The sequence below is a fragment of the Scomber japonicus genome, chromosome 21, assembly GCF_027409825.1.
Source record: "Scomber japonicus isolate fScoJap1 chromosome 21, fScoJap1.pri, whole genome shotgun sequence".
Classification (NCBI taxonomy): domain Eukaryota; kingdom Metazoa; phylum Chordata; class Actinopteri; order Scombriformes; family Scombridae; genus Scomber; species Scomber japonicus.
The window spans coordinates 16,818,639-16,834,992 of record NC_070598.1 but is presented as its reverse complement, the minus strand read 5'-3'; the positions used below and the strand labels follow the sequence as shown (position 1 = coordinate 16,834,992).

The 16,354-nt window shown below is 39.2% G+C and overlaps 1 protein-coding gene across 2 annotated transcripts in view; it reads left to right on the top strand.

Moving 5' to 3' along the window:
* The first annotated feature begins 14,310 nt into the window (after nt 1–14,310).
* Nucleotides 14,311–16,354, top strand: part of LOC128382295 (pleckstrin homology-like domain family B member 1) — a 24,935-nt gene continuing 22,891 nt past the window's right edge. For both annotated transcript variants that reach the window (XM_053342296.1, XM_053342295.1), the window contains exon 1: nt 14,311–14,514. The gene's annotated coding sequence lies outside the window, so the exon portion shown is untranslated. The remainder of the gene's footprint in view (nt 14,515–16,354) is intronic.

Here is a 16,354-nt window from a genome sequence, read left to right as displayed (position 1 = left end):
TGCTTCTTATCATGGTTTCTTATCACTGAGCCAAGTGAGTCTGAAAGAATGCCCTCTCTCTTTCTTTATCCCCACCTCTCTCTCTCTCTCTCTCTCTCTCTCTCTCTCTCTCTCTCTCTCTCTCTCTCTCTCTCTCTCTCTCTCTCTGCAGAGCCCCCCTGGACCCTCCTCTCTTTCTTTGTGTCAGCCTGCAGGCTTCTCTCTTTGAACTGTTGAGAATGAGGGGTCAAGTCTAGGTGGTCTGTTAACACCTGCAAATTATGCTTTATGTGTGTGTGTGTGTGTGTGTGTGTGTGTGTGTGTGTGTGTGTGTGTGTGTGTGTGTGTGTGTGTGTGTGTGTGTGTGTGTGTGTGTGTTTCAGTCAGTGCAGTGTTTAAGAGTGTGTGTATGTAGAGAGGGACTGACAGAGAGAGAGAGAGGCAGAAAGAGAGGGGGGGCAGAGAGAGAGTTAGAGAGAGAGAGAGAGAGAGAGAGAGAGAGAGAGAGAGACTCCCTCCCCTTGTTCCCTCTCCAGCTCCACTTCCAGCTGTTGTTGCATTTCTCTACATGTCGCAATTGGGCGATGACAGAAGTGGCCAGTCCAGTTTCATTTATGGTAAGGGAATTTATGTATGGGGAGGTTAATGGAATATTGCCTTTTTTACCATCCATTTACGTGTTTTAAATGAATTAGTTTAGAGCTTATTCTGATGTATTTCAGCAGTCATTAATGTTTAGTCCAGCCTGCAGCTCAGGGATTTACCTCATTTGTTTCTCAAGTGAGCTATTTAACGATAAACCTAATCTCATCCGATTTTAATTTCAGATTTTGTTCTCAACAAACAAAATACAGGCTAAAAATATGTCTGTCCCTAGGCTACTTATTTAAAATCCCTGTAGCCTACTTTAGACAAAAGGAACTATTTAGTATAAAGAAACACAACTGCTGAGGATAAGCCAGGGATGAGTACAATGCCATTAAGAGGACAAATCTAGCTTTAGTTTTTAGAATGTTCTGTATGAATGATTGTGTATGATGGTGTGTGGATAACTTAAAGTCTCATCTAACATCTGACACAATATCTGATATTAGAGGACCATTCCAGGGTAAATTCAAATATGCTATAGTCTTGGAATTTCTATAAGTTTGGATCTCCATTTGTGGTTTCATCACAAAACTATTGTGATGAGAATGATAATTCAATGTTTAAACCAATATACCTGTCAAAATGGCTATGATCATGATGTCCAAACCAGAGGGATACCGTTCTGCCATAAGTACTCTGAAAACATCTGGTTTGTGACATTTGAGCACACGGAATTTAACTTTACTTGAACTTCATAGCGTTTGATTTAATTTAGCATTCCGTAATCTGTAAACCTATTTCAGCATTACCTCAAGACTAAGTGCTTGTTTACAAGGTATGGGTCATTTGGAAGGTAAAAGTAAATGGCTTGGTTTCCACAGATGTATTAGGTCTTGAGAATGCACTGCAACAGTTGGAGTCAAATGGCTTAAACATACAACACAGTAATAACAAATATTTGGAGTTTAATGTGGATGTAAGACGGTGCAGAAGAGGATCACATTTTGTTTGGAGGCCAGTGGTGAAACATTTCATTTTGCTCTATCATTAATCTCTTTCCCCTCATCTCTGGATTCTTTAGTCTAAGATGTGTGTTTTTTTTTTTTTTTAAATCAATTTCCTTTTCTTTTGTTTCCCCAAAGTCCTCACACACATTCTTGGGTTTCTTTTGTTATCTCTAAGTCCATCCTTATGTCTGCCTCTCTTCTATCCAGCAGTCACAGCATGTAAGCTATAATGTGAGTTATGTGTCCCTCTACCAATTCACTGTCCCCTCTCGTCTCCCTGTCATATCCGGCCCCTTGGAAACCAAAACATTAGTTGATCCCCTGCATATGGCAGTTAAGGTAATCTGGGCTTTTCCATAGTTGCTACACCCTCGATAGAAATTCAAATTGGATTTCCTCCTCCTTTGAGTCAGCTGCAATAACAATGAACTTTCTGTGAGGATTTTGTATTACGGTAAAAGACAGTAGACAAAAAAATGCTGGTGGGGAGTGTGAGAGATTTGGAGTTAGAGAACAATACTGGTGGATGTTTATTGTGTTTTAGCAGGGTTTCAAGGTCAAGTTGTGTTAATCAGCTTGCAGGGTTTTCACCAAAACACATACACACACATGCTGAGAAACACACACACACACAATACACATAATGAAGTGTTTCCTCTGCGTATCAGTGACAGAGAAGAACATTATTTCTTTCTATATGCATGTGTTTGTGTGTGTGGTGTGTGTATGCAGGAATGTTAACAAATGTGTGAGTGAGCACAGTGAGGAGAACAGAGGAAAATAACCCCATTTACCCCTATGAGTTGCACTATATGAGGGACACTGAGAGAGGGACTCCATATTAAACAGCATCTGTGATACAATGATGGCTTTGTCAGGTGGGAGGAGAGGGTGACACTGGAATGTAAGGGGAGGGGAGGCTAGAGAGAGACAGAGGGATGGAGAAAGGCAGATAAGACAGAGGAAGAGAGAGAGAGAGAAGAGTATGACTAGGAGAAGTAGAGAACCAAGAAAAACATAACAATTAATGCTTATATGACACAAGCCACTTAGATTCATATAAATGAAACTAAAGAAACAAAGTGACACTGAAAAATAGGAAATGAGGTTCTTTGAAGAACAAGTGACTGAATTTATACTCAACAATCATCTACCCCTAGCATCACAGAAACTGACCTCTGAAACCAATGTTTGGAGAAACATTTCCACAACCAATTTTGAAAATCTATTTTGGTTTTCCAAACTGGCTATTTTGGTTTTCCAAAATCAATGGTTTCAGTGAAAATCAGTAAAAACAGAATCCGTAAGGCCGAAGTGCGGGACTTTTATCTCCCTCTTCTGACAGTGAGATTAGAGGGAGGTGCTCAGCTGTGATTGCCTGACACGGGCAGTACACCACTGGCCATAACCCATACACTGTAAGAAATATGGATGTAGTCAACGTAATATCACCCATTGGTTTGTGGACTACAGTATTGAAGCCTTGAGTTTTGCAATTTCACCATCGCCATCTTTGATTTTTGGAGCCAGAAGTGACCATATTTGGATGAGAGTATGGAGCGAGTATCGTGCTAGTTGATCCGTTTAGCAATGTGTATTTACAGTCTATGATTAACTGTAACAATGCTGCTGTTAATGCTGATTTTTGCTAGTGAAAAACAGGCCAAATCCATTAAACAAAATCTATGTACAAGAAATCTTAACTAAACATCCAACTCTTTAGAGGGTCCACAACCAAACACTGAACACTGACTTTTTTATGCAACCAAAATGTTACAATTAACTTTCATGTACTGTGAAAAAGTGGCAGCTATGCCTTGTACCTTGTGAATTTGGGGTTACACTATGGTTATGTTACATAATGAACGTCACTGTGGAAGCAATTTGTCAATCACAACGGATCCATGCCCTCAAGTTTACCCTACTTTATCATCTATTATACTCTAAATGGGATTATAATTTACAAAATGAACATCATGCTGTATTGGAGTAGATTTGAGTGATTGAAGCCATCAACTCATTAGGAAAGTGTTTATTGAGATAATAAGTTAAGCTGTGGCTGTAAAATGGTGGATAAATCAGAATTTGATCCATTCGGCCCTATAACAGTTGGAAAGTCTAGAAGGACTGCATGATTCATGGTCAAATGGCCAGTGCATGTCGTGTCCGCCACAGATTTAAAAACTCTATATAATGTGAAATTCAGAGAGATTTATCTGGCAATGAAAGGTCACCATTGGGTGAACTTGTTTGGCAAGGGCCTGAATGTAATGACATTCATTTATATATAAAGTTCCACTTTGCAGGTTTAATGGCACTGCACCTGTAACTTGTGTGGGGCTTTTTGCAGAAAACCAGACCAATTTTATTCACTTTGCAAGTCTACCGTCATCTCAACACCATCCACAATCTAATTTAATCCTTGTTTTAACTTAAACTGCAACAAGTATCACTGTTTCTAACCTCACCCGTATCACCGTGGTCAAGTTCATACCTCTCCTCTTGAGGAGCTGTCTGCTTTGAAACAGCCCTGTAGCCTCCAGCCAGTGCAAGCTACTTCAATAAAGCAGCCACATGCACTGAAGAAGCAGATGGTTTACATTGGATCTCTACATTTTAAAAAGCATGAAACAACAATCCTGCTGCATGCATTGTTGTTGATGTTGGTACCCTCATCCTGATAACCAAACCCAGCTTGGACCTCCAGATATTAATATCCCTGACACCTTTTCAAGCACTGCAAATGAGATGATTCTGGTGCACACATGCAGACAATAACATACTGTGTCAAGGTAACCTACAATCATTTTAATCTTAAAAACAGCCATATGGAAGATATGACTCAAGAGCTACTGCTAACTGTCCCAACTAGTACACTAAAAAATCTGTTCTGAATCAACGTCATCTGCAACTATTGGATTTGCCCTGAGAAGTGGTTATAAGAATGCAGACTGCAACTGAAACAGACAGACACAATGAAGCAAAAATCTAACAGAAGCAGAGAGAAAAAGGAACAGATGGAAAGGAAATGCAAAAAGAGGAGGGAGAGAGGAATGAAAGCAGAGGATGAAGAAAATACAAGGATGGGATGAAACAGGAGATTGGTAGATATTTCCTTCTGGTTTTATGAGTCCTCTCTCTCGCTATCTTCCATCACTCTCTCTTTTTCCTTTACGCCATATTTCTGTCTCCCTCTCTCTATCTGTCTCCAGATGCAGGGCAAACGGAGCATTTTGGGGATACTCAGCTGTTCTACAGATGGGATCAAAGGGAAATTCTGTGTGCATGCACTGACTTGTACTTGTGTCCCCATGATTTAAAAACTACTGTGAGTTTAGAAAGTAGTTTGAGCTGATCCTCAATTATTTAAAGGGCTAGTTCAGATGTAAAGCAGATTCTGGAAGTAGGTCAGGGCCGCCTTAAAGATATGTTCGCATAGGTCAACTTTTCCATATCATTCCATTCCAAGAGTTAGTGTGGGAAGAAAGGTTGAATTTGACTCTGTTTGACGTTCTTTCTCTCAATATGCTTTCTATGTGACTAGTTGATTAGCCATACTTTCCAGAACATACATTTCCAGAATGCTTTGTGGCAGTACATGTGCTTTAACTTACTTACATTAGGCACTGTACGCAGTGCAAGAGAGCACAGATCTGTTTTTCCATTTGCATTACTTAATGTATCTCCACGCACAGCATGGAATCTACTGAGGGGAGGAACAGATAAGACAGCAAAACCTGATAGTGATAATCCACATATAAAATTAAAGATATTCTTCCATCAAAGTTAATTGTAGAAATAAATGAGTTGTGACAACATGTCAGGCTGCCAAAATATGGCACTATCATACAATTCACCTGCAAAATAAAACAACAAATGCATGCAGGCCTGTGAATTTCAACTTTAAAAGACAAACCATTATTCTCTTGCCCTAAGATGTATTGAATCAGATAACACTTGTCTTTGAAATACTATTATCATGTGTGCATCACGGGTTGGGATGTGCGCTATATATTATTACCCAACATAACATGTTGCTTTGATGGCTTGTAGATTAGTTATCAGTTGTGGGCTTTACTACACATGCTATACACAAACTAGTGTATAGCAAGTTCATCAACTCTTTACCACTCTGTCTCAGCAAAACACAATACTTTTTATTTGCGTTATTTAGCAAATGTATGTGCATTTGTTTAATTTCTGCTTAGTGTGGGAGTCTCTGCCGCATTTTGCAATATGTGCTATAACAGGATAAGGGATCTGTATCATTATCAGGATATGAAATTACCTATATCCAGATGTGTGATTTTGGTAATATCGCCCAGCCCTAATCATGGGCCATTGATATATAATTAGATCTGGTTCTTCATGCTATCAGCTTGGTGTTGGCTATGCTGAGCAATCATATACAACAATAGTATTGTTTTAAAAATAACCCATAATTTACAATAAAACAAAACAACTAGTCACTTAAACACAATCATTTAATTGTATACAACTTCATACTGAAGCTCTCTACCCCACAGGCCCTGATGGAATCAGGTTTGCTGTTTTTGGAGATTGTGGAGAAGCTCAGGATACCAGAGCTGTAATCTAGAAATCTAGAAGGGGGGTTAGGACACCTGACTGCTCTGCTTTAACTAGAGCACAACAAAGCCAATGGCTTGTCTTGACCTGCCCAGACTTGGAGCTCACCTGGAGAAAGAAGAAGCAGGGCTATAGAAAGAAAAGGAGCAAAAGAGAGACAATGAATGCATATATGTGAGGGAAGGGGAGAGGAGAGGGGAGATACAAGGACGGAGGAAGGGGGAGGAGAATGAAGATAAGGGGTGAAAAAATAGTACCGTCGCTGCTGAACTCCTTGAACTTTGAAAACTGACTTTGACCTCCATTTTTCATCTTCTCGGTGACAATGCATTTGTCCAGCTTATGTTGCCATCATACACCATCTATTTGCTTTGTCTACAGCAGTGATGAAAAAAATTGAGTGGAATGTGGAGCCCATACCTTCATGTAATAACGAAAAGAGCTGATGTGTGACACTATTTGTAGATGTTTGTGTGTATGCATAGGGGTTATGAGGGTGGAAGAATAGTGAGGAATGGCAAGTGTGTGCTTGGGTGTGTGTTTAAAAGCAGCGAGGGTGTCAAAGCAGCAAAGGAAGTGACTTCAGAAAGGAAGTAGGCGCTGAATTAGAGGAAGTGGTCTGGAGCTGACTTTGATTTGCGTTTCCTCAACTGGCGACGGCAGAGAAGAGAGGAAAAGAGAGTAGAGTGAGACTAAAATGGTAAAAAAAGGACAAGACATGAGGAAGAGATGACGGGAGGAAAGGAAGATACGAGGTCAGGGGAGTTGGGAAAACAGCTTAAAGAAATAAAAGGGAGCACTTCAGTGAAAGGAAGGAAAAACAAAAAAGGTATAATCTTAAACTATGTGACTAATGTAGATTATTACAGGATAATCTGGAGGAAGGGGGGGGATTCAAAGGAAAGAAAAGAAGAGAGGAAGGAAATGACAGAAGGTGGAAAAGGAGATGTGGTTATGGTGGTTTCCAATGCTGTAATCATCTCTGCTTTGGTGAGAAGCATTTCACTCATCCATCTGGGTGTGTGTGTGTGCCTTGGAATGTGTGTATATGCAAACACAAATAGAAACTAGTTTTGCTTTATTGGATTGTAGGGTACTGCAGGGGTTGTCTTTGGCACTGGATCTGAGTGTGTTTACACAAACATGTACAAATATTTTAGGCAGTTTTGATTTTGTTTCCTTTCATCCCACCCTGTTTTTATTCCTTTTTATAGTTCATCGCTAGCTTCCTTTAATGGTGGTCTAATCCCATACAGGTATTGCAACATTTTCTAATGGTTTCCTATGTATTTCCACCCATAATTTTCTCTATTTTGAACTCTGCTGTCAGATAATGAATAAGAATAGCCACCAAAATAAAGCCCCACAAGCGGTCACTTCAGGCTAAAATGATTGTTAGACTCCATAATGTGCTTATGATCACTTTGGTTGGTATGATTTTGCTATTCTTTTTGGCCTCAATTGGATGCTGAGGAAAAATGCAAACATCTGAAACATATGCACATTCGATTTTTATATTTTGGCCTTATGCTGGCACTAAAGAAAGGTCATTGAACCACCGAAGTCATTAAGAATTATCCTCTGGGGACCATAATTAACTACAGCATATCAATTTCAGACCAATCTTGCCAGTAGCTTACAGTAGAAGTCAAGATATCTCTCTCTTGATCAAGTGTTGGACATACAGGCCATGTAACCAATAGATATTCCTATCCTTTTGCCAGATGAGTGAAGAAGAAAAAAAAATGAAAAAGTTACTCAAGGAACCAACATTTGGGTCTATTGAAAAAGATGACCTGTTTTAAAATGGACTTCAACACAATAGCTTTATTTGTGGCAAAATTAAAACAAAAGAAACTGCTGTATGACATAACATGATATGTTTGTGTTGTAGGTCACACTTTACTCTCCTGTCGCACACATTGTCCACACATGTATACAAACACACTCACCTCAAGCACCACACACACACACACTTAAAGCACCAGGCAGAGTAATGCCAGACTTTAACAAACAAGTCGTGGGAACTTTGATTTAATGGAACATTTCTACCAGTCCTTCCCACTAAAAACCAGCTCGTGCGTGTGTGTTTTTCCTCTGAAGTGGTATTTTCCCCTCGGAATACTTTCACACAGAGTTCCTCATATGTGGAAGTTGGGCACACCAAATGCTGTTGTTTTTTTTCTTTTGTGTGTAGCTATGAGTGCTATCATCATCTGTTTAGATATGTACACTTTTTGTATGTGTTTATTTATGTGGTCTGAATTATTTGCCCTTCTTTCATTCTATACTACAGGACTCAGAGCTGATGTCCCAACCTGAGTCAGATCAGATGTCTCCAATTGAACCCAAAGTGAGCAAAAACACACATACACACCCTTCATGGAGTTTCCTTAGTTATATGAGAATGAAATAAGAATTAACTTCATAAATAGTGAAATTGACCTTTGACATTCTGACTGATGCTTGTAGTCTCCACCCCTGGACCTGATCGATACTGGGAAGGGCCTGAAGGTTCAAACGGCCACTCCCCATCTTGTGAGCCTGGGTAGCGGGAGGCTCAGCGTGGCAATCACCGTGCTGCCACTGAAAGAAGGTAACACACAGATGTTTGATACACAATTAAGTCAAAACAAGTAGCCAGCACAACTTTCATCCACTGGAATCCTTCAGCCTGGACACACATACTAACCAACAAGCTGACACAAACCTTAACATGAGCACATTAATTCACACACACATTATGTTAAACCATCATTTGGTACAGTTGTAAGTAAATGTAAAATGTAAGTACTAACAATTTTATCAATATCTATTCATGATGAAGAATCATCAGGGGCTCCAGGGACAAACGTGACTTTTGTCTGACCAGCTATAAAATAATCCATTGGTTTTAAATGTACAATATCATATAAAAAGCAGTAACTAACAAATGTCTGGTATTTTTATAAAATAAAAAATGTATGTTATTAATGGAGTCATTGATAAATTACCAAAATTGTATCACTGACCCCTCACAAATGGAAGCCTGCAAATGTTGGCACACATATTATACACAAATGTACATGAACAGAGGATGAGTAAAATCCACTATCTGTGACATAATTTATAGTTATTTATAGTTTCCCTATCATTAGCAATCCACAAGTGCCTTAGTCTCTTGCTTTCCTAAAGTCACACACACCCGTCAGCTCAGCAAGCCACAGGTGCCATGGCTTCATTACTATTCCACTTAGCTGCCTGGCCAAACACACGACAGCAAAGAGATGAGAGCAGAGATAGAGAGATCTACAAGATAATAAACTGACAGATGCTTGTAAAACTAGCTGATTGTAATTCTATAGCCTGCAGACAGAGTGATAATACAGACTGACATTTTATCAATCATTAAGATAGCAAGCTTTAGGCCATAACACTGTTGTCTCACGTGCTTAAGGAGATAACATGTCTTAAATGTATCTCAAAGCTCTCAGTATATCCCTATTGCAGAGAGAGACTTTTTTTGTTTTGTCTTCTCTTAGCCATGAGAACAGAGCAGAGAAAATGTTTGTCGGCACTACAGTAGGGTTACTATAAATGAATGGATTTGTTAACTTTCAAAACAGAGCTGCAATTGGTAGGACAAAATATAACCATATAAAGTCATATGTCCACACTAATGTAGATCTGCATACTGATAAGCTGGTTGCTTTCTCCACATGGTTTAGTGTGACTTTATGCACTTGTGAGCAACACATGTAACAATAATACACTTTGGATGGTATTAAAGCCTTGGGACAGACCTGTTTTTGTTTTTTTTTTACCCAGCAGTCCAAAACTGATTGTAATGGTCGAGTTGTGACATTTTAATGCCATATTACTTTTTTAAAGCATGTATTCATTTTGCATACCTCTTGCCACATTGCCACACACTTTGACAATCCCCCAGCTTGGCATGCCCTTCCATATCAGTGAGGAATGCCAACAATGTGAACAAGCCATTTTTGGAGAACTGAGCTTCTATTTTTTTTCTACAATATGCCTACTGAAGAAGGATAACCAGCTAAAATCTATACTGACGTTCCACTTTACAGTGGTTCACAGACCACCCATATAGTTCAAAAATATGTGTATTTAGGCATCAAATGTACAAGTAGTAATTGTAAATATGCTGTCTTCTGTTGCTTTCTATTAGTTATGATGTTGACCTTGAGACATGCAGATCCACACAATGACTAACACACTATCAAGCCTGATTATAATTCTATATTTTCTACACTGTTATCACATGTGCATTGCTTGATGTTTCAGGGGTGACCCGCATAGGCCGAGAAGATGCCCCAATTCCTCAAGATATCACTGTTCAGGGGGCTGGCATCGAGGCAGAGCACTGTCTCATCTTTAACGAAGGTTGGTATCAGTTAGCTGTCTATAAAATGAATTCATAATATCTGCAGGGCTCTGAATTAACAAAGTTATACAGTTAACACAGTAGCCTATAGTTACACTGAGAAATTCAGATTTAAACCCAGTTTACATCTTGAAATTATTAATTGTACCACAGACAATGATAATTCCTCTTAATTAGCAAGGATTTATATTTAACGTACTGTAGAGTTTTAATGTATTACTTGTGAAAACACCTGTTAGCAAGAGTTACAGTAAAATGTGATAATTGTATTGGGATTGTATACTGAAACATTTGTCAAATTAAGTGATCTGGTTTAAGTAGATTCAGTAATTAAAAAAAAAAGATAGTCTTATATCTTATTTTAAGGGAGATTATAAGACAAAACTGCAATAGAAGAAAGCTGGATTACATATGCAGTATTAAGTGTTGTTAAAAGGAAAAGGTCTTTGAAGATACAGAACGAAGCTGAGATACTAATTATATTTTTGATGTAGAGGGCATACTAACCTGCAGTCTTCTCATCATTACCTATAATACAGGAGGGGTGGTGACATTGGACCCCTGTGGTCACCTTTGCAGTTTGGATGGAGTACAGGTCACTGTTCCCACACCACTCACACAAGGTAATGTAGCGTCTCCAGCTAGAACCCTGGCCATGGTCATGAAGCATTTATTGCCAATTCACATAGTGTTGTATTCACGAACACACTGTAAGAGCTGAGTAGGAAAAGAAAAAATCTGTCATTATACTGCACATTTCCACACTTACAAAAACAAAAGCCATAAACCTTTATAATAAACTGAATCAAAATCAGATCATAAGTTTAAAAAATGTCTATACATTAGTGCACTAGTCTTTTTGCTTCAACACATCAGAGATGTTCTTATCCCTTGAACATAGCCTTATAAAACTCATACCTTGTTTTTTCCCAGCTACTGTAGTTGCTAGAGATTTGCATCGAATGAACATTTTCACAACCAAACATTTGTATCATTTTGCCCCTCCCTCCGCCAGTTCAGGAAACCTGTCCTTCAAACTAGAAGCACATACACAGATGTCAAAAATGAACAGAAAAATAGGAAATGATCAAACCTCAGATAAACAAATACTTGATTAAAGATAAACATTGCAACTTGACAGTCATTTTGAAGGGTCATTTAAAGGTAAGGTTTATGCACTCACCTATAGTACCTTATAGTTCAGTTTCATTGTGACTCCTACAACCTGATCTTGTCCACTCCCTCTGCATTTGCATTCACACAGGTAGGGCACATCACAAGGGCCATTTAAAACCAGGTCAGGCGCCATGGTGACGTCCTAGTGATGAGCATCTGCTTTCAAAAAAGACCTAAATGTATCAGGTGTTTCTTCTGATGATCACTCTAAGCACACATATATTTTGATATGTTGCCACCTACTGGACAACAATTTACAGAGCTTCAGTGTACAGCAGTTTACTTCATTGCAAGCAGTGTGCATACTTTTAGTATTTCATAACTCCTGTGTGTGTGTGTGTGTGTGTGTGTGTATGTATGTGAAAGAAAAGAGAGTGGTTAGTTTGGGGTTTGGTTCACTTGCATTCCTTTCAGTGTGTGTATTTATCATATGAACACAGTTAAATGGCAAAGTTCTGCTTGGAAACAACAGGGTATGCATGATAGTTGGTGTGTGTGTTTGCACATGAATGTATAGCCCTATGTGTGTGTGTGTATGTGTGTGTGTGAGAGAGAGAGCATTTCCATGTGTTTGTGTATGTGTTTTGAATGTGTGTGTATGTGTGTATCTCTGGTTTGGTTTAATTCATGGTGGTTTGGAAGAGCTTGCAGCTACAATGAGTCACAGCTTCCAGCCACTGCAGAGCATACACTACGCTTCAAACTCTGTTAGAGTAGACTGCCAAAATAATGGCAAAATACACAATTAAAAGAGTATTTTTTTTTTGCTTATTGTCATTTTTTTCTTATTTGTTGTCCACCCTTGCCCATGTGCCTGTGTTTTGTATCCTGATCTGTTTGCCTGTTCACTTGATACTCTCAGTTACAGAGCTCTCCGTCTTTCACTCTTTTTGCCTTCTGCAATGCACTTTCCACTCAGTTTTACTTCATTTTCATTCTCTACTCTCATTTAAGAAAACATGCCCTGACTTTCCCTACTCCTTGCACCCATCCTTTCTGTTGACACTTCTTTTTGTTGCTTCTTATTGAGTCCAGTGCGTGGCCATTTTCAGTTAAATATTGACAGGCCTATTTATCTTCCCGCTGTGCCTGGGTGATTCAAATATTGACATCATCTTGGTGTGTATACACAAACAAGGCCAGGGCATTGTAAAGTGGAAGGGGTGGAGAAAAGGATTGAAAGGGGTTAAAAGAAGTCAAAAGGCCATGGTTTGGAAAATTATGGAGAGAAAGAAAGAGAGCAAACATCTTTCAGGAATATCCACTGGCCTCAGATGCTCTGGGTTGAGTTAGTGTAACCACATATACAAACACACACATGCACACACACACACATGCACACACACACACACACACACACACACACCCACACACACACACACACACACACACACACACACACACACACACACATACACACTGCATGGCAGTCTGGAGATGATTAGCTATGTTTAGGAAGTGATCTGTTCTGTATTTGGGACTTTGGAGCTTGACCTGGATTCACATCAGCTTTACTCCAAACTCACTTGAACAGCTGGAAGTCACTTGTACAATATTGTCATACAGTATAATACAAGTAACCATCAAGTAAAAATCATCATGCACCAAGGATGACAAACAAGCTGTGAAAATATGACTACAAATACTACTGCTACTGCTAATTTAAGCACCAGGCTACAGCAAAAAGTTTGTTAGTGCATATTGTACCCATTTTTCACCTTGCAGCCATTTTCCTCATTATGTTATTTTCTTTTTGTTGAATCGAGGAATCGGTTTGATTAAAATCCACCTACTGGTATAATCTCTCTCTCTCTCTCTCTCTCTCTCTCTCTCTCTGCACCTGATAAATGGAGACAGAGTGTCTGTCAGTGGGTTCATGATATGTTTAAAATGCCTGAAGTTACTAAAGCATCTGAAAGAAAACAAGAAACAGCTGGACTACTGTTGAATCAATTCAGGGGGCGAAGTACTCTCTAAGAAAGTGCTTTTGAACGTTAGCCTTTCTTTCCAAAACTTTGCATTTTGTCTTTGGCCAGTCATTCCTTCTGGCACACGCCTAGATCTCTTTACAACCCCTTCTCTGGTGTTGTTTGTCTCAGAAGTCAAATTAATTTACCCTCAAATGAATTAGATCTTAAATGAATAGAATTAAACCACCATTTTTAGAAAGTTTAAAGTCAGTGTCTGCAATCCTGTCAGTTTGGGTTATCCTGATCCAAAGTATTTCAAAGGAAAGAGCAGAAAAATAGGTAGGTAGACAAAGAAAAGCTCAGGGGGCGTTCACCAAATACCTCACTGTCTAATAGCCTTCGAACCTACCAACTACAGATAGGGGTGGTGGCGTGTTACCCAGTTAGTTTACATATATTTTTCATCACTCTAAACGGTGTAATTTTTTATGCTGTTGCCACTTTTAGCACATAAACCTTCAGTAGCGATGTTTGGATTCCGAACCGCATTTCAAATTGTTTGGTCTCGCCAAACAGCGCCTTGATACATCCCTTTCTATCCAGAGTTGGTACAGTCCCGGGCTGAGCGTAGAGGATGGTAAATCAGTGAACTTTCTTGAGTGAAGACGGCGGAGGAGGCGTCACATCGTTGATGAGAGAGCCTAACAACAACAGACAGACCCGGCAGGAGTGTAGAAACACATTTCTTTTTATATTTTACATCTCTAGAAGAAGTTCTTTTGTTTTACTGTTATGATATTTTGATAGAGTTTAAAAAGAAGAACATTGTTTTTTCTTTTCTTTTCGTCAGACGTGCTCACTGAATGGGACTAAAAAGGTTTGTAAATTAGTACATTGTTATCTCTTGTAGGACAAATGTAGGACAATAGCGTTACATTTACTGAGGTACTGTTTCACATACTTACTTGTAACCTTTTTTTTCTTACTTAATTTCTACCTTCTTACTCTACACTACTTCTAAATGAAATTGTAATTTGTATGTAGCCTATTTACAAAAGCTGTATGCTAGTGTAACTCATTTCATTGGAGATATGTTTTAGCATGATATCTATCTAGCAATCTATCCACGTGTATTGATATGCTCATACTGTCTTGATGTTATGATGGCTTATTCATCTCCACACTATATTACACAATTGTGCACACTGTTTCAAACCAGTCTCACATGCTTCTTGAATAGGTTAGAGGCAATGTTCTCAGTTTGTAATTTTCTAGTTAACACCATCTGTTTTGGTTTTGTTTTGTTTAGTTATTTGAAACTGTTGTCTTTGTTGATGCTTAAAAAGAGCACAATAGGCTACTTCTACCAGCCAGGATAAACAGCATCTGCTCATCAGCTGACATCATTGATTTTCTTTATAATTCTAAAGGCTTTCTAATTGGCTGCAATGAAAGCCACCAGAAATACCAATTACGTCCCATATGTCACTATAGGTCAATGGACATATTAATACACTAAAATGACCGGACTGATGTGTGTCTGGATTAACTCAGTGCTCTTTTTTTGTTTTTTTGTGTTTGCTTGTGTGGTTTATATTCCAACAAGTGGTGAATCAGAGCCGCGGCTACTCAATGCAATCCTACCTACTGATAAGAAGCAGTTACATTCCTGATTTACAGCCAAATAATGGAAGTAACCATTCCTTGCACCCTTTGATGCAAATAGCCTAAGTTTTCTTGCCTCTGGGTCATTCAATTTAGCTGGCAAGTTCACAGACTGTTGTGAGTGCATGTGACAAAGAGAACTAGCCCATGGCTATGTAAGCAGGCTCAGCGGTTGGGATACCTGACACCTGAAAACAAAACCTGCCCTATTGTCCTGGAAGTTATTGTGTTCACAAGTCGTCCCCCCACCAACCTCTAGTGCATACGGGCTCTCATCCCACTTTTTACCAGTTTGTTAGGTGTGAGGTCTTTTTTCCCTCTGTACTGTGTCTCTGTTAATCTATAGGACCCGTGTTAGTTTGTTGTTTATAGTTTATACTCAGGGTCATCCTCAGGGCAGCAACCCTTGTGTGAGTGGTTTGTGTCGATGGATGCTTTGTGGATGAGATTTGAGATAGAGAAAAGAGCAGATATCTATTCACCCAGGAGACATATTGTGTGTGTGTGTGTGTGTGTGTGTGTGTGTGTGTGTGTGTGTGTGTGTGTGTGTGTGTGTTGTGTGGTGTGTAGAGAGAGAGAGAGAGAGAGAGAGAGAGAGAGAGAGAGAGAGAGAGAGAGAGAGAGAGAGAGAGAGAGAGAGAGAGAGAGAGAGAGAGAGAGAGAGAGAGAGGAGAGAGAGAGAGGAGAGAGAGAGAGAGGAGAGAGAGGAGAGAGAGAGAGGAGAGAGAGAGAGAGAGAGAATGGACTAAATCTACAGTGACTCCCCCTGAGAAAGACCAGTCTGTTTTTTTATGATGTTACCACTGGTCCTCCTATTCCCCAGAGAGGGTTAATTTGTGGTTTTGAGGCCAATTTACACTCCCACTGGGACATGTGTGTATGTGTGTACATCTTTTCATGAATGAATAAATCCAGCTTCAGCTCAGTGCCATGCAGATTTTTAAGTCCATAGCAACATTTTGAAGCAACAAGTACTTCATACTTGTTGCTTCCAAAATGTAAGTGAATATGAGGATCATTTTTCTGACTGCACTTTTTTTCTTTCGAGTCTG